The 21029-nt window shown below is 36.2% G+C and overlaps 1 protein-coding gene across 2 annotated transcripts in view; it reads left to right on the forward strand.

Moving 5' to 3' along the window:
• Positions 1–21029, forward strand: part of TBC1D5 (TBC1 domain family member 5) — a 321760-nt gene that overhangs the window by 129495 nt on the left and 171236 nt on the right. The gene's annotated exons all lie outside the window — the stretch shown is intronic.

Raw genomic sequence — 21029 nt, forward strand, 5'->3', positions numbered from 1 at the left:
AGAATGAACAGGCTCTAAAGGTAGAAATTACTATGTAACCTAAAGTAAATTAATTAAATGCAGTATTTGGAAGACTCTAATGAACAGTGAGAACAAACTGCTTGCATAATGCAGTGTGTCTGTGTTGCTTGTCTTTTCTACTTATTTGCTAGTAGTGACAGTATGGTTGGTTCAAAGAAAGTGATAAGCTTAATGAGAAAGCTCGTCCTTGTCATGAAAACATTCCTCAAGTACTCAGTTATACACAGTGGCACCTTAACTACCTGTAATTTTCCAGTCATTGAACACATAGAATCATGGAATCATTTAGGTTGGAAAAGACCCTTAAGATCATTGAGTCCAACCGTTAACCTAGCACTGCCAACTCCACCACTAAACCATGTCCCTAAGTGCCAGGCTTACACATCTTTTAAATACCTCCAGGGATGGGGACTGAACCACTTCCCTGGGCAGCCTGTTCCAGCGCTTGACAACACTTCCAGTGAAGAAATTTTTCCTAATATCTAATCTAAACCTCCCTGGCTCAACTGTACCAGGAGGGCAAAATAAAAAATGTATTTTAAGTTACAGAGTTGAAACAACTTTGTCACATTTCCTAAGTCCCTCACTCAGATCAACTACTCTATCTGCATGTATCTGTCTATAAATCTTCTGTTTACTAGTGCTTATTAAAAAACCTATGTCAAGTTTTGCTTAGTCAGGTTTATTACTTCAGTTTATAAGAAGCTGACGCTTTGCTTTAAAATATATTGGTAAAAATTCATTGTCCCTTTGAGCTAATTTTTTTTCTTTTTTTCTTCATTGGTTTATAAAGCTTTTTCAATGTTAGAAAATGAGAATGAACATCTAGGGGGAAGTATTTTAAAACCTGACGATTAAATGAAATAGCTTTTCTAGGTCAGCATTCCTCCTCTATTATATTTGACATCTTAACGATATGGAGCCATTTTAGTTTGATAAACTAAATGCATTTTTTTACATATTTTTAGAAACTTGGGCATAATCTTTTGCAATAACCTAAAATAATAACCATTTTCCAGAGGAAATATAGCTTGCTTCTAGTCTTCCCCAATCAAGAAAAAGACGAGCATTTTCTTCTGATTTTTTTTTCCTTAAGAAAATGCTGGTAATTCTCTCAACTCTGTTTCAAGAAAAAACAAGATTTTTACCCTGTTAAAAAAACACTGTAAATTAATTTTACCCTTTATTGTGCCCAGAAGCGATTAGTTACCTTGACTGAAAAGGTTTCTCATTTTTATCCCAACCTTAACATTTCTATGACATACAAAGTTATTAGTATTGAATTGATGTTTAAAAGTGCCATTAATTCATTTACCCCAAATGTTCATTAACAATGTAAATGTATGCTGATGTTCTATGAGACAAGGAAGTGACTAATGACTCTTCGCACTAACAACACTTAAAATGAATAGAAACTTTAGATAGCTAATCTTGAAGTAATCAAGACCCTCATTCAGCTTGGCATCTCTGTATGCTCTAAAACAGCTGTCAACTGTTAAAAATATATACACAACACATACATACGCACATGCGAAGATAAAGATATGTAAATACATGGTTCCCCAAGTCATAAAGGTTACCAACTATGGTACATTTTTTATGTTCTGTCTATGTAAATATTTTATATAAAGCATCCATTTCATCTTCATAGGTTTTTTTACTATGAAACACATACTGCATTTTAATTTGAAACTTTATATATCCAAAATAAGTCTTTGAAGTTTTAATATTTCATTTTTAAAAGAGCACATGCTTAGATGGTGTTAGGTTTTGGGGCATCAAAGTATACAATCATTCCCATCCATGCAGCCTGTCCATCATTATCTTCACAGAAGTATTTCAAGACAAGGTTTTTCAACTCGGCCTCAAGTTTCAGGCATGATACAGAATCACTTGGTGAAAATGTGTATCTATCTTCAAGTCTTCTGTGTCATGTATCATAGAAATTTGCAAGAGAGGTGTCCATCAGTCAGAGATGTTCTATGCAATATTGTAGAATATCAGGACATCTGAATTGTTTTTTGAAGCTGTGCTGACTACTTAAAGTATTACCTTGGACGCAAAGTGATAGAAGTCTTCACTGAGATGAGGTAATAAAAATAAAGCATGTTGCTGATAAGGATGCTGAAAATAAATATTTAATCATAGAGCTAGTCAGATTTGTTAATCTACATGAAATATTGTATTTTTAGTATGTGCAACTGATACCAAAACTTGATGGAGAACCAGGAGATGTCATGTCCAGCTGGAGTTTTGAAATTCTCTCACAAGGCATTTTCATAAAATGAAAGAAATTTCAGAAATACATGGATTGCTGTTAAGTATAGCTGGTTGGAAAACTACATGCATAGACTACTTTTTGTTCATTTGCTGTCAGCTTGGAAGGATTTATTGGATGGGATTCCAGAAGTATGTGAATTGAGTCTAGTAGTACTCAGTGCTTTTATTAAAATCTCACTGAAGGTATAGAGAGAAAACATGGTTTGTTTGGGACAGGGCTGTTAGCACCATGGAGGGCAGACATACAATTCAAAGTATTTGATTTTGGAGAAGTGGCCTGAGAAGAATAAGACATGGTTCACTAGGAACAGCTGCAAGGTTTAATGTTGCAAATACTAGTCAGGAGACAATTACCCAGCTGAACAAAGTAGAGCATAACAGATGAGGTGAGTGTCATTTGAAGAAAGATCTGGGTGTTCATAGCACTCCAAATTTTGTGTAACTGAGGAACTTTGAATCTTGAGTTATGATGAGTCATGAGAGTGTGCTTGTTTGCAAGTTTACAAAATTCAGGATAGGCTCTTAACTGATTGAGAGTCAAGATCTGTTTTCTGTCCCTTTAAAAATATTAAAAAAAAAAAAAACAGATAAGATAGTATTTCAGTCTTTTCCTGATGGTTGATTTTGTCTATGTTATTTTTCTTGTGTCTGATTTTCTTTTCAAGATAGAAAGATGTGCATTGCATATATACACTCATATATGCTTTTTTTAATAGTTGGTAAGAAATTTGTGGCGGGGATTCTCACTTTTGCAATCTGATACGTCAAATGGAAGATTTTAGTTCTTTTAAGAAATTTTAATTTTGGATTATATCTTCTGGATCTGGTTGTATTTTAATTTACATGCATGTATGTATATGTGCATTGTTACGTTTTCTTCTGACTGTAGTAAGTTGATGATATCTTGCTACATTTTCTGTTCTAAAAATCTTCAAGATATTGTTCATTTTATTCTAACAATATTTTTGAATGATTCTGACTGAAGTAGAGATCTTTATCAGAGCAACTGATAAACTTTTTTTGTCAACTTTTTTTGCCTCCAGGAGAGACTTTGTAAACCCTGAATATATGAAGAGAAATTTCAGAAACTTTGCTCTTCTACCTCCTCACTGTGTATTGCATCTGACAAACTATTTTGTTCATTTCCAAATGCTTGAGGTTTATATTACATTGAAACGGGATAACTAGGTTAACTGTTTCTGAGCTGCTGTAAATTTTTACTCAGCATTCACTAAATTCTGATGCAAGTTTTGAAGAGCATAGTAGGTAGTATTCCCATTTCATTGATGTAATGAGAAAGTTGATCCTCTAAGGACAAACTGGAACAATGCATTTAATACTCTTCAATTTAATTTGCTCAATATCACAATTAATACAATTAAGGTCACTTGAAATGAAACTATTAACGAATTGGGTAATTTACTTTAACAATGTCAGTGTGTTCTCACAATTACATTTGCTTTAATTAGTGTACAAGCTATTATTTAATAGCATACTTCACATAGAAAAATGTAATGTGTTCTTTGTTCTTAATAAAAGAAAAGGGGAAACGTTTAATGGGTCTGAGTGGTTTGGATTTGGAGTTTGGGGGCTATATTTCATATCTAAACGCTATAGTTGGTGATGAGGACAGAGAAGGCTGATGTAGCTGGAAGGACAGAGATAACTACTGGAGTGTGTGACTGAAATTAATCCAGTTGAGATAGATCAGTTGCCCACCTCATACTTACTTGCCATTGCATCCCTCCTGATTCTCAAGGCTGCCATGAAAAAACATGAGGGATGGTAAGAGAACATTCATATTTCCATTTTGACCATATTCTGTGTGTTTCCATTGCTCGTCTTTTGGAGAATTTTACTGTTCTGGTATTAAACTCGTAACCTTGATACCATGTAGAACTATACCTTATGTGTAGTTTGAGATACCAGGTTTATATCAGTGCCATACAGAAAACATGTAGAAAACAGAGGGGAATGAATTAATAAAGTAAATACCACCTTCTCAGGACCCATGTGCTATCAAATAACTTTCCCAAATCTTAAGTGTAATTCACATGGGACTATGTTGGTCTTGGGTACATCCTTTCACATTCATTCCAGGGTTAAGTGAATGTTTGCTGTCAGAAAATGGTATTATTTCCTAATCAGTCAGGAGCTATTCAGTATTATGAGTTGGGGTTTTTTGCCCTTACAGCCCCCTTCAGTCAGGGAGACAACGCTAATGCAGATTGCCCCGTGTGGCATTTATCCATCTCTGTTTTTAGAGATCCGTGATTACCTTTAAAAGAAACAACCACAGAGGTCTAGACTTCTCTGTGTGAGAAGTACATTCCTAGCTAAAAGCAATTGAGAATGCAAATATAGTGAGTTCTTGAAGCCTTATTACTTTCATGTCAAATATTTTTCAATAGTATATTGTATGACATCATGTGTGTCACGTAATGTGTGTTCTTTCATCTTCTCTCCAGGGAGGAACATGTACATGAAGTATAGCATTGTGTTTTTAAGAGTGCTTTTAAATACGCATGCTACTTTGCGTTTTCATTAAAAAGACAAGATTGAAACAGAGAACCTCTTTCCATTATACTGGCAGCAGGAGAAGCTGAGGGTTGTGATTGTTCTTAACCTCTTTGGGATTTCATGGTACGGTTTGCACCAGGCCCTGAGAATGCCCTGTGTCCTTCATTGGCGCGTTTTACCCTTCAGGCGGAAAGCTTCAGTGTGCCCCACCAGCACAGTTGTTGCTAGTGGTCCTCCTTCAAAACCCTTGTGCTTCTCCTCCTGGGCTTGGCTTTGCCATTAAAGGCACAGGTATGCTAGAAGAGAAAGAGCTGTCTTTAGTCCGATTCGCTTCGTATTGGATGAATAAAAGCAAGAATGGTTTTTACATCTTCAAACACCATATGCTAACATAACGAGCATTTTAATATTCATTTATTAATAATAACTACTGCTTAGCTTCCTTTTAATTGAGCAGCAACAGGATTGTAGTGACAAAGGCTATTGGAGCAACACAGTATGTCTTGAGCTAACTCAGCCTGTCACTAGCTCCTTCCCTACAACTCTTCATTTTTGCTTCTCTTTTCTGTATTAGAAATACATTGTTATTAAGAGATCAGTTAACAGAGAAGCTATGCATGTTTAAAAATACATATATTTAATATAAAGTTAGTTGAACATAGCCAGCATGCAGTACATTTTTTCCTTTAAAGACAGTATCTTTATGGGTGTTCACATGGCCTCAGAAATTTGCCAGTTGTGGGCCCTTTGGTTTCAGTGCCTTGATGCAAATTCATATTTAGAAACTGCAGGAGTATTTTAAATTACTTCAGCTGTGGGAGCGAATGTGAGTAGCTGACACAGTCTTGTGGGTTACTGGCTTCCAGAGTTGGATTTTCCTCGCTAGAATTGGTAGCTCCGGTTTTTTTGGTGGCTTCATGTGAGTTGCACATTACATTCATTCCAGTTTGGAGGTTATATTGTAGCATGGGTAGCTAGCACAAACATCATGTAGGGAAATTGCTTTCAGTGGTTGATAAGGCAGATATTAGAGAAGACCTTTTGGACAGCAACATCTGTTGATCTAAAAGAAATCTAAAATGTTAATTTTGAAAGTTCTACTCTAAATTGGTGTATGAAAATAAGACCATTCTCACTAATGACATTGGCACACTACCTTGGTTCAGTCATCTCAGCTGGGAGTTTCCAGTTCTTTCCAAATACAGCCCTGCCCAAATACTGGCATAAATCACTTGTCAGCCTCATGTAATTCTTCTAATAACTCCTTGTGACCCTACTTTGGGAAAAGCTGATTTCAGTGTTTCTTTTTCTTTTCCTAACTATTCCCAAATCCAGGGTAAAGCTCAACTAGTTGGCTCTCGTCGCGCTTCCTAGTATAGCTGTAGTATAATACATGTGGTAAAAAAGGAAATGATGCAAGTTGAATGAAAAAGAACAATTTTTTTACTAAATTTTACTTGCTTAGAGGAGGTTAAAATACCAAGCAGAAATTTCCATTTTAACTATAGTAACCTGCTGAACAACAAAATTAAAACAGAATAATCTTAATACGACCTCTGTAAAATCAAGAGTATGTTAAAACTAGCTCATTATTAGAAATTATACAGAAGCTAACGATAAGAATGGAATCATTCTTTGAATATTTTACTCAGACTTGATATAAAAATATAATATGAAGGTTACTACCTGTAAACACCTCACATATTAAGTGTTTCCAGGCAATGATCAAATTATGGTAAACGGCTATATCTCCTACATATGGAAAAGGCAGATTCTCTTAATTTAAAAAAATTGAACTGTGCAAGTTTGATTGTACTTGTGTATGTATAATAAAAGACAAGTAAATCAGAATTCTAGCTGAGGCTAGCATGATTGGTACAGGATAATAATTAAATGTTTGAGTTCACTTCTGTCCTGACGTAGAGAAGATTGTAATTTACAAAGCAGTCTGTGAATTGTGTGCAGCTAGCTGATGTTACAGACCTCTGTATCTGAGATTAAATGTATGTTAAAACATTTTGGAGGAGTTTAACTGCCACGGATTTGATTGTATTAGAAATTGATTGCTCTGTATAACAGAAATATGTCAGCACAGAAGGGATCTTTCCTGTCTTTCATATATGTGGACATTGATAAAGATCTGGAATTACTTACAACCTACTTTCACTTAAGTGCCAAGTGATACTGCAAAGCTTCAATTTTAGGCTTCTAATAGACTAATAAGCCTTATTCTTCAGCTTCTTTGGGTACCTCTGTCCTTGTCCTCTTTGGACGTGCAAAACTAAGAAGTGTGGAAGGGGAGAGAAATAGAGTACCATCATGCTTATTTTAAATGGTAAGAAATTACCTGGTAAGATGTGTATTATGTATTGACAATCTGGCCTTTTAACAAAGAAAAATAGGCCTCTGCTTAGGTTGCCACTGCTACAACTGAAACAGCTGATACTTTAATGAACAACATACTGAGGGCCATCCAGGACATAAGGCAAATTAAGCAGGTTACAAACTGTATATCTTCTGTTTAGGTATAGGAGATCTCCCCAGCTCTGACAATTAGCTCCACTGATCAGGCAAGCAGACAGACAGAAACAGAAGGAGGCCATTTGTATCAATTTGAGGAACAGAACTAGTAATGAAGTAAAATATCCATACCAGGTAGTTTCACCTCCGCATTGGAACAGATATTTCTAACTGCTGGTTTCAGCTTCGCAGTAGCAAATAAATAAATAAATAAACATGTGCTGCTTAACAAAAGCTTATTTTCTGTTGTTTACAAATTGAGAGCAAAGGAATAATAATACTTCTAACCTAGAGGGTTTTTTAAAAAGGAGAAAACATTTTCTGGACATACAAGCAAATATGAATCTTGGTAACCTGACAGCTTTGTTTAAACGTTGAATTTGAGTTTCCTTTCATGAAAATCTTTTCAAAGTACAGCAATTCAGCTGTGAAAACCTGAATACATTAATGATGACAAAGAACCTCTGGAACGAGCCAACATTTGTTTTTGTTCTTTTACAACGTTTCCTGATGAATTGCACATACAAAAGTGTTGCAGGTTATTTTAATTTTCTTTTCTTACTTTGATAATAAATGTCTCCACTGTTTACTTTTTGGTTAAGGTACCTTATTATTACTAATCAGCTTTAATTATTTATAGCAAAATGGCTGTGAAAGATGTTTCTTTGATGTCGAAAAAGTCAGGGACCTGATCCTGATCCTATTAAAATTAATGGCTAGGTTCCAATTGACTGTAAAGGTAACAAACCTGAGTGCCCTTATTATCTAAGGGAAGCAGTAATTTAGCCCGAGGTACTGGATTGTGGTTAGTTACTTGGAGTTCCTCAGTTTGGGGAGTGTTCAGATTTCAAGCACTTGGTGTCAAGATTTGGCCACACAGAGGCAGAGTGCATATAACTGACTTTTAAAAGTCCTGGTCTTGACTTTACTCATAAGATACATCATTATACTTAGCCTTTTTTTCAGTTATTCAGGGTAATGGGAGAATGCCTTTATCTCTAAACAAAATTGAGTGCTAAAATGGGGGGAGTGGGAGAAACGTGCGTAGCTTTTCTGCTTTTGTCTGTCTTTCTCCAGTCAACAAAATACCAAACAAACCCAAGTCTAAACAATACTGGATAAGGAACATCATGTTTCAAATGCATGTATGTGAGCTTATGTTTAAATCTTGTTTTGTATAAGTGAACTATTGCTGGGTTTTGTTTCTAAACATTTTAAGCTTGAGATTTATATGGATGTACATATACACACACTCTCTGTGACAAGATTGAACGCTTCTGTCAGATCTAGAATATCTTTTAGTTATTCATAAGTATCCCTGTTCAGCTTTTTCATCATGTCAGATGTTTGGATCACTGCATTGGTAATCATGTGACTATAATGTTTCAACTGCAGTACAAATGACACAAAAGGATATAGCAAATTAGATTTATTTTCACTATTTGTGACAGTCACACAAGCTTATGATGCAGTTTGTGCTCCATGGCTTGATCTGTTTAAAAAGGGAAGCGGGACTCGGGATGTTTGTTTTGCATCTGTGTGCCTACCTCATCCTATTACAAGGTTTCATATACCAAAGAAGATACAAAATTAATCCTTACAATTGCCATAGGAAGAATAACTAGACTATATGTTCTCATGCAAAAAGAAATTTGAAGCAGATGAAATGATATGCCTAGTTCATAGAAGAAGTCTGTAGCAGGGCCAGGAACTGGACCCAGATCATTCAAGGTCCAGGATATTGCCTCAGTGACAATACCGTCCTTCAGCTCCTGCTTTCTTTCAGCCAATTTTTGTGAGGCAGGTAGCTAATTCACTAAAAAAAGAGTAACTTTGGTACATGTCAGAACACACACACAACCTTTTCATGTTTTATATACAAACTTAAAATAAATAAGCACTTGTCAGCTTAGAAATTTCAACTAAAAGTGTTTTTGGTAATGGAAATATATTTTAGAAGATGCAGATCATTGTCACCTTTTCAGTATTATGAGTAATCAAATAAAGTTAAAATGTTTTGAATATGTTAAACTATTCCCTAAACTTTGGTAAACGGTGGCTCAATACAGATATGTAGAATCATAGAATCTTTAGGTTGGAAAAGACCCTTAAGATCATCAAGTCTAACTGTTAACATAGCACTGCCAAGTTCCACTAAACCATGTCCCTAAGCACCACGTCTACCCGTCTTTTAAATACCTCCAGGGATGGGGACTCAACCGCTTCCCTGGGCAGCCTGTTCACAGTGCCTGACTACCCTTTCGGTGATGAAATTTTTCCTAATATCCAATCTAAGCCTCCGCTGGCACAACTTGAGGTGGTACTATTAAAACATGATTTGGCCACAAGTTTAAGGAATGCTACTCCAGCTTAATGAAATAGTTATCAAAGTTGATTTGTTTGTGCTTGTTTATTTCACTATTTTGTATCTCAGCATTGCCAGCTTCTGTCTTAAGAGGGAAAATACTGGAACTTCTTAAGAGATTTTTTTTAAAGTAAGCACTATGTACTGCTTTTGCTCTTTCATTATGTTATTAGGTACTGGGGGCATTAGCTGGCTTGACATATTGCTCGATGTACCTTGCAAATCAGTGAATACAGTGGTACCTTCATGTTTACCCTGCAGCTACTGTTGAGGTAAATGGAGTACCTGTCTCTCTGATATTTCATGGAAAGTAGGTGGGAAGGTTAAAAATCAAATTTAATATAAGTAAACTATAATGGCCACTTTAAAAAAAAAAAAGTCTGCTCTAATTTTCTTCTGTTAAATACCTTAATTCTGTACAAACAGCTGGCAGTTAAATGTTTCTGCTTGGATACTAGAGTGATAAACAATAATACATAAACTCTGAGATAGGAAGACTGCACTCAAATTTTTGAACAAATCCCATTCAGTTTAGTGCAACTGGGACTGTGTAACCAAAATATTAGCAAGTAGCCTGTATGATAAATTTATCCACTCAAATTTTGATATCCCATTACAAATTATTATTCTTGCTCTTCCTAGAAGTTAAAAGGCACAAACTTCATCCAGATAAAGCTTTTATGGTGGTGATAATTCTTTTCTTCTGAGAAATTGGATTTGTAATGGAATCAATGATTTAACCTTAGGAAAAATGAACTGTATAGTGTTTCAGTACTAAGTGCAATTGAAGGGATAGAGTTCTCATGTAATACATGTGAAAATATGTTTTCAATGATGTGATAATGTTTGATTTTCATTATAGTGGGGTACATTTTCTGTACGTTAGTCATAATATTTGAAGGTACCGTTGTTGGTTTTGTTTACTTTTCATTTGACATATTTAAAGGGTGGAGCAACGGAACATAAATCTGTTCATTAGTGGGCATTTCTACTTTGCACTCAGATGAATTCTCATCAAATTTGATTTGCTGACTGGTGGCCAGAACAGATGTTATCTTAATGGCAGAGAGAAACATATCGAGCCACAGGGCCACCTCCAAACTTCTGTGACCCAAGATTGGTTCGTTCTTTATTGAAATACGAAATAAAATACTCCTTTGCAAAAGTGTACAAAGCTCCATTCTGAATTATCACAGCTAGGTGGCCACAACATCATCGGCTATGCTAAGATTGATATTTTATTGTCAGAAAAAGTAGCATTAATTGTTGCTATTCTAAAAAAAAAAAAAAAAAAGTAAAAAAAAAATACCCTGGCAGATGAGTTTGGGTCTTTTGCTTATTTGAATTTGAAAGAAGGGATATAAATCAGAGCTTATGCTGTGGAAGACTCCAGCTCTGTATTGGGGTTCTCGTGACTATAACCAGTGAAAACTTCTTTTTTAAAAGTTCTGGAATTAAAATAGACTTTTTCTGCAGAATTTAATTTAATGTATTTTATAAATCTGTTTTTTTGATGAACACATGACAGTTTTGGTTGTGGCATTCACATGGACTAAAGTTACACCCTTGTAACTGTGCTGTTAGAATAACTTGTTCAAGTGAAGATTATTTTTTTTTTAAGAATCCGGGTTGTAACATACTTCTATCAGAAGCAAATTTCTGACTTAGAAAAATATCATATAAACCCTGTATTAAATGTTCCTTGCCTTTTTTAAAAAAATAGCATATAAAGCCTGTATTAAATGGTCTGTGGCACTTTCTCATATTTTTAATTTTTGCGGGAGAAAAAAAGTTTTTTGATAAAAGCAGCTATAAATGAAAACCACAGATTTAATTCTGGACATGAAAAATCTGCTGCAGATTTTTTGTCTTGGAATTAATATGATATTTATGATACTACAACTCCTCTAGATATTGCAAATTTAGGAAGATACTTGCAGGTTTTCTGCAAAGACACTTACTCATATCTGTCAGATTCAATTTGAGATTCCTATGGAAAAATGAGCCTGCATTTGGTATCTGGCATTTGCATTACTTGGCTAAAGACAGTTTTCTTTTTTTGCATATTACTCTGTTCCTTGCTAAAGCTGTAGCTCAGAGCAGCAACTTTGAAACTTTTGAACATATCTAAGTGATTCTTTTTTAATTAGTATGTAAAGATGAATTTAAATTGAACATTGTATTAACTGTGACAATCTCTCAACTCAAATACAGAAGTCAAATACTTCTGATTTTTGTGAAGCTGAAATCAACTGCAAATTGATAGTTACTTTTGGTATATATAACAAAATTATAATAATTGCAATAAAACAATAGTGAATCTTAAGATAGGAAGTGGTGACATCTGGAAATCATGTAGTAAATTACGTGTACAGTGGTAATCTTCTGTTAGCCTAGCATAAGGGGGCACTTACAGTATGGATCCTACAGCATGGGTGCTTACTATAATGATACCAAGTCTTTGCTGCAAGAGAATAAAAATAACCAGTTACTTTATTCATTTGATTCCTTCATGTTATAATCGCATTAGGAAAAAAGGCATGATTATTGAGAAATTTTGTTAATCAGATTTTTTAAGGTAATTTAAACCTTTAAAGTTTACTTGAGGCGTCGGAAGACCGGCATGGGTCTTTGTAAAAGGAGCAGAATTGTGTAAGTACCATGTTCAGCTGCCTACCAGTGCCCCCTCTGGCTTGCCACCTAGATAGCCTTCGATGGCTCAGTCCAAGCCATCTCAATGAATTTTGTACACCTTGTAATTATTCCCCTGCTTAGGTCTGTTCTTTCACTGTCAAGTGATTTTCTGTTTATAAATTGACACCATATTGCATCTAAGGTGATGAGACAGTTTTGGGACTTTTAACTTACTTTAGTAGTTCTCATTTACCAGTTGCTCCTAAGTCTGTATCTGGTTTCAATTTTGATGAAGTTAAGGCAAAGCACAATTTGAGGGCTTTGGATTGGGTCTGGTTTTTTTCCTTTTACAAACCATATGTCAGTGCTCCAAAGGCCTGTCATGTGGCTGGTTAAAAGAAAATAAAAACACCTATAAAAGGTCCCACTCTGAGAAATATGTACTAATTTCAGGCAAAAATTCTTTTCATTTGGTGTTTACGAATTGCACTTCTAAAACTTTGCCTAGAGATAGGGAGGAGTGTTTCAAAAATAAGATGTTTAAGTAAAATGACTACAAAAGCATAGAATCTTCCATTTTAGTGTATTTCTTCTTCTGAGTAAGTTATGCTCTAATAAAAATTAAAGAGCAAGTTGCATTTTGAAGATCAGGTCATCGTAATTCATTGACATTAGGCCACATAACTGAATAATGTCTTACTTCAGTGAAATACATCAAATGAGATCAACAATTATGACTCATAAACATGCCTCGCAGGCATAAAACAGCAGGGAATTAGCATGTGAGGCTGATAAATATGCATGTAAATAAGCTCCCAAAGGAATAACATGGGTTTGATTGATAGGTTTAGAATTGGAACATATGTAAACCCCTTTATTCCTCATTCTGGTGTAGCTAAGTAAAGATGCGTTTTACTTGTTAAAAGTTTCAATAACTTTGTAAATCTTAATGCCACATCTGCTTTTGTGTGTGCAGGCACGTGTGGGTGTCACTTGAGAGATTGATTGAATTGTCTACAGGGTAGATGCCCTCACACTAAGACTGTAGTGTTTGCGTATGTATATTGGAGCAGTTGTGTGTGTGCATGCACATGTGTACGTATTTGGGCACTGCATCCTAGGTGGTGTTGAGCAAAAGATTATTTGGGGGGTTGTTTTACTCAGAATTTACAGATTTTAAAGTTTGCTTCGTAAGTAGAAAACTGACTTGTGAGTTTTGGTATATGCACCAGTGTATTTATTTTTGCAAATACATTCTACATTGAAGGTAATTACTATTTATATTACAGAAAGTCCCACAAGTGCTACTACATTTAAGAGTCTGGCAGTGATTCTTTATAAACTTCCATTTTTGCTGGCATCTTACGGCTTGAGCTCTTATCTACAACTTCAAAGTACCTATCACAGCAGTATCTTTATGTTGATCAGCACAAGTGTTTATGCTGTGCAGAGATTTACATCCGTATTGTTAGAAAAGTATATAACATACTTTGTGTTTATAAAACATTAATACTTTCCTTTGCCAAATACAGACCAATTGGTTGCATTGTCATGTGGCCTGGTGTACATCTGCTTTATTACCATTCCCTGCTATTAGGCAATAAAAACTTTTCCAACTGATGCACACTTACTGATGTTGCATCACACTGTAATTATGCTAAACTGATCTTAGACCAGTGGCAGGCAAGATGCAAAAACATTTTCAATAGTATGAAATGTGTACTGACTGTAGGTTTTATTTATGTGTGGTTTATAGCTAAAATAGTCATTCTGAGAAATTGGAGATGGCGCTGGTATCAGAAATCACAGTTGTTCACACGTGAAAACCTCAATTCTGTAATACCTGCCTTTCACTTAGAAATACCTTTCTGTGGAAATAAAGCTTGAGCAAAATTACTTCCATCTGTTTAGATTTATAGGGTAGCAGAGAATATATTTTTCATTTCAGATTAGTAAATTCACAAGCTACTGCTTAGTTCTGAAAGCTGGCTCTTTTTGCTGCTTAAAAATAAATAAATAAACTTGTAGCACTTAGAGACATCAGCATCAAATCTCACGTGGGTTCTCGGGGAGCAATTTATAGCTACCTTGTATAATTTGTATAGAAATGTTAAGTTGATCCCTGCTCCAGCAGCATCAACTGCTTAACCCGGAATGTAACAGCCTGTGACACCAAGAAAAAGCAAGCCCTGTATACAGACTAGGGGAGAGGGTTTTGCATAACAGAGCTGAATAAGCAGATTGCTATCAGGAACTCTGATGGACCATGTTTCTAGCTGCATAGCACTGTCCTTTTTCACAGAGGATGCCTAGATATCTCTTGAGCCAACAGAAATAAAAAATAAACCACTTTTTTTTTTTTTTTTTTTTTTCCCTTCTCTTTCTTAACAATGTGCCCTTTTTACAGTCAGGGACTTGACAGGCTGTCACTCAGTTTCCACTCCCCACAAGAAATGTCCTTGAATGGCCCAAGAGAAGCCAGGAAATTGTTGCTAAGTATTTTTTTCATTCACCTCTAGAATTTTCCACATTTTCTCCAACATGTGTGAAGCCACTGGGAAATATGGTTAAATGAGTTAAGCAGACATCACCCATCTGTGCATCTCAGGGAAAATAAAAACAGTGCTGTCCCTCCGAAAGCTTTCTTGGTACATAACCAAAATCAGAACAACCACCACACTCTAAAGCTAAACCTAGGCAAGGCTCTTGTGGGAAGAAAGGGAGGAGCGCTTTGAAGAAACTGCTTCTTCTGGCTTACCCCAGTCTTGCTGGTGCGTGGCCTTTGCAGAACATAAGGTGGTCCTAGCACCTGTGCTCCTCTGAAATGCCTGAAGGCTACTGGACACTCAAGAAGACATGACTGCACATCATATCTGCTTCAGACAGTGTTAAAAACCTGGCATTCAGCCCCAGCTCTGAATTTCAGTCCCCTCACAAGCCAAAATGATCACGTTGCAGCCTCTTCCTTGTTTGTATAAATGTTTTATAATTCTAGATAGAAGGCATCGCAAGAACCCTACTTTTGCTCAAGTCTTGATTCACCCTTTAATATTGTTCATTGCCGCCCTTTCTGCTACTCAAATGATTTGTAATTTGTATCTCTCAAACAGTTCCCACTTGGATTTCTCATGCACTGAAAAGTCAGATGCCTGACATTACTGTGTAAAGTTAAGTGCTTGGGGTTAATGAATGGCATTAAATTTTATGAGGTCATGTCCAGTAGATGTTAAAAGAAGCTTAAGGGAACTTTATCACTGATAGAAATTAACAGTTGGCATGAAAGAATGCCTGAGGGAGTTCAGTTCTAAGCAAAAATAAAATTGGTGGTATAAAAACTAAAATATAGAGTCATTGTGATTAATGTAAACATTTTTGTTAGGTAATTGGTTACGTGTTGCAGTAAAAGAAATGAGACCTCACAGTTTGAAAGGAAAGAATATTATTGTATTTAGAAAGCAATTAATGTTTCTAGTCAAATAAAAAAAAATCTACATCACGTACAATATTTATATTCTTTCAGTAAACATATAACCTTTGGGGCTATATTTATCAAATAGTCAAGTCTCCACTTATTTACATTAGTTTTTTCTTTGGGCAAAATGTGTTTTCCCTAGTGGAGTACGTTATTTTGTTTCATTAAACCTTTATTTCTACTCACATGCATTGCTTATATTGCAGACCAAATGAGTAAATTCTGTGTACTTAAGTTATCTAAGGTTTGTGTTTTGGGGTGACTGATGGATGGCATGAAAATTCTGTTTCAAAAAGAAAATGGCTACATTAACTTATGGATAGATCTGTTTTGCATAATTATGTGGGGAACTATTCAGTAATTACACTAGTATTCACATGCTGTAATTTTCGTCGTCTTTATTCACTGCCATTCCAATGAGAGGAAATGGAAAACTTGTTCAGACGTATATATTCTTTCTTGCTCTGTCTTACAACCTGCAGTCACAGCATATGGTACTTTTTCAAATAATGCCTGTGCTCGAGTAAGACAGCAATTGTCTTGAATGTCACTCCCACAGTATGTGTGTAAATTCTGCACCCGTACTTCAAAGTCTCTAATACCGTGCTATGGATATGCCTAAATGACCTTGTGGAGACCCATTCCTTTCACATCACTTGAGGTCTGCGCCGTCTGGACACAGTGTTGGAGGTAACAGTGTCATGCCTGCTGAGAACGCAGAGCTCTAGTGTGGAAGAGTCAAAGTTTCTGGATCAGAGCTTTTTCTCCTCTCCAGTTGGACAGAGAGGTACCATACCTGTCATACAGCATGGCAAGTCATGGCCACGTCCAAAATTTGGAAGGTGAAACGAGAAGAAAAGTGAAAATAGAGGGACTGTTCTGTTGCTCTCCAGGTGATTGTTTTTGTGGTTTAATATGAACTACATACATGAAACACGCCTTTTTACATTTTCCTTAGGTAGTACTTGGTCAAAAAATGCAAAGTTTTGTCTTGCACTCAGACTGTTTTCTTTTTAGCTAAAAGATATTGCACATTTTCTATCTTAGAGAACTGGGGTAACTGTCTAGAAAAAATCACTGCTACTTAACATTTATCCTATTATTGTGTAAACTAAATCATCAGCCTTTTAGAAAACTTCAATATAATTGTTGTCTGCAAGAAAAATCTAGTCATACTTGTCTAATTTGCATTTTTGAAATCTCATATTTCTTACGTCTCCAAGTGCTTCATACTTGCATCCTTAGTTCCGTTCTGAAGTGCCACCAGGGACTGACGCTACTCATCCTCCTCACAGGAGGGCAAGGGTGGAGAACAGAAAGCTGTCCCATGATGGATTACATACTTCTTCACAGAAATGTTTTGTGTGGAGTTTCTTTCTCAGTATCTGCAACAGAGGGACCATTGTTCGACAAACTACCTTGCACTGTAGTAAATAGAAGTGTTTTGTCATTCTGGCCGTCAGTTTGATGTATTTTTATATTCTGATGTAGCTGTGGACTTTGATCTCTTAGACATCTAGAGTTTACTGCTAATGCATACCTTTGCTCTTCAAATTTTTCTAGATCCGCCATTCACAACCTGCATCTGCTTTTGCACCAGCAAAGTACACAGTTTGTGCTCTCCAAATTAACTAAGGGTTGATTTAAAAGAATTTTGATTAAAATCTAGTGTTTTCATTATGCTTTGGCATATTTTGATTTGGCAGTTTAAAAGCTCTAGCTCGCTACTTCTTTTATACTGTTTGGTGACATGTTTTTTCATCAGAGAAATTTATAGAAAATGTAGGATACTGCTCCATTTCATGTTCTCTGAGGTATGGGTTTACTGGATACACAATGTATTCTGAAAATTAGCGGCCTTAATTAGACAGCCTCGAATTAGGAGTCTAGGGCTTCCTGGCTTCATCTTATAAAACCAAGCTAGGCAGCTTTAAGCTCAGGTGTCCCTTTCTGGTGCAGGTTCCTTCTGTATAGTTAACTTGATTAGGATCAAGCTGCTGTGTGGCAGCGTTGGTTGTCTTCAGGTTGCTGAGATTTTTCTCAGACCATCTTGCTCAAGTTTGCCAGGTACTGGTGCTATCATAAGGTGAAAGTATCCTAACGTGATCTTTTCAGTGCACTTGTGAATTGTCTTACCTCTAGACTCTGCTACTGATGGAACATCTTTATGTTTTACCTGGGTAACTTTAAATTTTACCCAGAGACTAAGTTGCTTTTTCAAAATCATTCAAATAATAGATTTGTTAAGGAATGAAACAATGTGCTTTCTGTTGTGTCATGAATGATGGTTAAAGGAAGTAAAAAACATATGCACTCATAGTTTAATAAACCATTGGTTATCTCTCTACTTTTTTTTGGTGTGTGTAATGCTGCTAAAATGTGTTATGTAGTTACATTATAAAAAAACCTGTCTTTTCAATAGATATGAACAGGATCCTATTTCTAACTAATTTAACAGATTATCCTGCAGTTTATGGTGCTATAAATCCAAAGTAGCCTGTTGGACCTACAGATCTGACTGCTTCCAGCAGTGCTAAAAGCAGTTGTGGTAGGGGAGGAGGAGGCTGCAGCTGGAAGGAGGGGGAGGAGCTGAGCTTTCTGGGGTGACAGGGATGCTGTGGGTGCCCAAGTGCCTCTCCCTGGCCCTGGACGTTTTAGTAACTGGCTGCTTCCCACGTTGCTTCATGTGAGAGTTTCTTCGCCTCTTTCTGTGTGCTTTTAAAACTGTGGCATTTGAGGAAAGTCCAGGCATTGCCCAGTCTTGCATCTCTATGACAACTTCCTAACTTCAAGCTTCTCATCTGCTTTCTCTTCCTCAGAGCCAAAACCCACAGTTCAGCCACTGGCTCTCAGGGGTAGTGCCAGCCCCTCCACGGGATGCCGAGTAGCTCCACTGCCTTTTAGTTTTTGTGTGCCTGAATGGCCGTGTTTCCATTTGCAGCATCGGTGCTGCTTCTTTTATTCTTTCTGGTTGTCTCCTAGCCATAAATGCTGTCTGTTATCCCATTCCACATAAGCAAGTAGCATGTGTCACCACAGTAGCCACATGGGTGCTCTGATTTCAGGCTGAACCTCTCTGTGTGTATGTGCTAGGCAAAGGGAAGCGGTATGATTTTCACAGTGTTCCTAAACGTATTTACGCTCAAGGAAGAAGGTCCAAGAAAGTACATTCTGCTTTCAGGAGAAGCCTTTGACATCCATCAGTAGTGCTGTAAGTCATCAGCCTGCTGTAGTAGCTTCCTTTGATAAGAAACAGCAAAGAAACAAAGCAGAATTGCTCCTGCTCTGTTTAACCTCTGGTCGTGGTTATCACGAGACCAACCTCCCCAACTTTAGGGGGTGAGGCTGCCTATCGCTACCGCGTGGCTTCCTGGCCAGGCTGGCCTTGCTCCTGATAAACCTGTTATTCTCAGTTGAAGAGCAGCTAGCTTCTTGTTGAAAGGGCAATTCTATTTCAATAAAAGAGCACTTAATCCTTTCTCGTTTGTCTTCTACTATCATTTAATCTTGGCAAACCAACAGAATGTTAGAAAACTTCTGCGCAATCTTTTTCGGCTCCGTTTTTTTCCTAGACTCAATGGAATATGCATTACTGCTTTTGAATATGAAAATAAAACTATACTTGCATATGATTTATTATCCCAAACAGAAGGATTGCATCTATCTATAAGATAGAAATGTGGTTAAAAATAGGATGTAATTGAAGTAAATTAAAGGACAATAGTAGCCTTCAAACATATAAAGAGACGGTATGTTTTTCTTATTGTCAGTGTAAATGGTCTCTGGAGACCACCTTTTTACAGTGATTGTGCATGTCTAAGATTAAGCAAAGCTGCATGACCAGTGCTATCTCAGGAGGATGCTGAGTCATTAACTCATGTTTATTGCCTCTTGCCATCTTTAGATTATTGCAATTTATAGCTCAAAGGCCTTTTAGCTGTTTGTAAGTTAAAATTAGCTAAATTCTTCTGGATGCAAGTGATAAGTCACTCGGCATTTGTACATCATGGGACGTAAGTTCCTAGCGATGATGCCAGGCGGCTTCTAAGATTTTTTTCTTTCTGTGCAGTCTAATTGTGCTACTTGTCCCTAGTTAGACGGGTTTACTCTATCCTCTGTTTTGCTAATTCTGCTAATTTTCTATTTTGTTAAGTGTATATGCTTTTAAAGAATTTACTGAAGTTAGAGATGATATTATTTATTAGGTATACAGCTTCCATTTCAATCAGACTACATTAAAACGTTTGTATCTTATCCTGAAGTCTTCTGAGTCACATTTGGTGATGACCTAGGAACTTGTTTAAGTTATATACATAGTAAGTGATCAGCCAGGTGAAGTAGGAGATACAGGCTGTAGTACTGAGCATATGAACAGAAGTGGACATAATTTACTATGGACCAAAGCCAGGTGCACTAGGAGAAACAATAACTGAAAAAAAAAAGTTAGAAGAATCACATTTTACCTTATCCTGTGGATTTTTTCTTTTACCAGTCTTATTGCTGCTGGTAACAAATTCAATCCAGGCATTACTGGACTAAATGCTTATTGACTTCAGTGGAAGTCACATTTGCTTATATAAGCTAGTATTGTGTGGTTCCCACTAAACGGGAAGTCAAACTACTTTTCCAGGTACGTGCATTTTCTAAAGCGTTTAAATCACTACTAGCATCACAGTTAAACTTGGCCTTCCCATCATGCTCAAGGAGATTATATTAAAACACCTCTGGATGTAAATTATTTAAGATTTCAGTACTTTGCAATCACCTGAGAATTCTTCTCAAGCATTCCTATGAATTAGTTCAGTGGTATTAGAGTGAAATTCCTTATTCTATGTATTTTATTGTTTTTAGTTTAGAGTGGATAGCTCAACCTACTTTGGTAAACACAGAGGCTTCATCAGGAAAAGAAATATTATAAATAAGTCCTTTGAATACACTTATTGTTGAATTTATTTTAAATTGAGCTGCAAGGGGCTATATTTCTTAAACACTGATGCTACATTCTAATTTCAAAATCGGTCATCTAGACTTTTGTATATCTTTTCCCATCCACACTTTTTCACACATACATTTTACATGTGGAAAAGTGGTGTGTTAATTTACAGGCTAACCTAATGGCAGGGTTGGTGTTTAGATTTGTGAACACTCAGAAGCAGTTTCACTTAAAATGGAAACCCTCTTATTTTATGTTTCTTGATTTAAACTGAAGTGCATAGA

The sequence above is a fragment of the Platalea leucorodia genome (genome assembly GCF_965183815.1).
Source record: "Platalea leucorodia genome assembly, chromosome: 1".
In the NCBI taxonomy this organism is placed as follows: Eukaryota; Metazoa; Chordata; class Aves; order Pelecaniformes; family Threskiornithidae; genus Platalea; species Platalea leucorodia.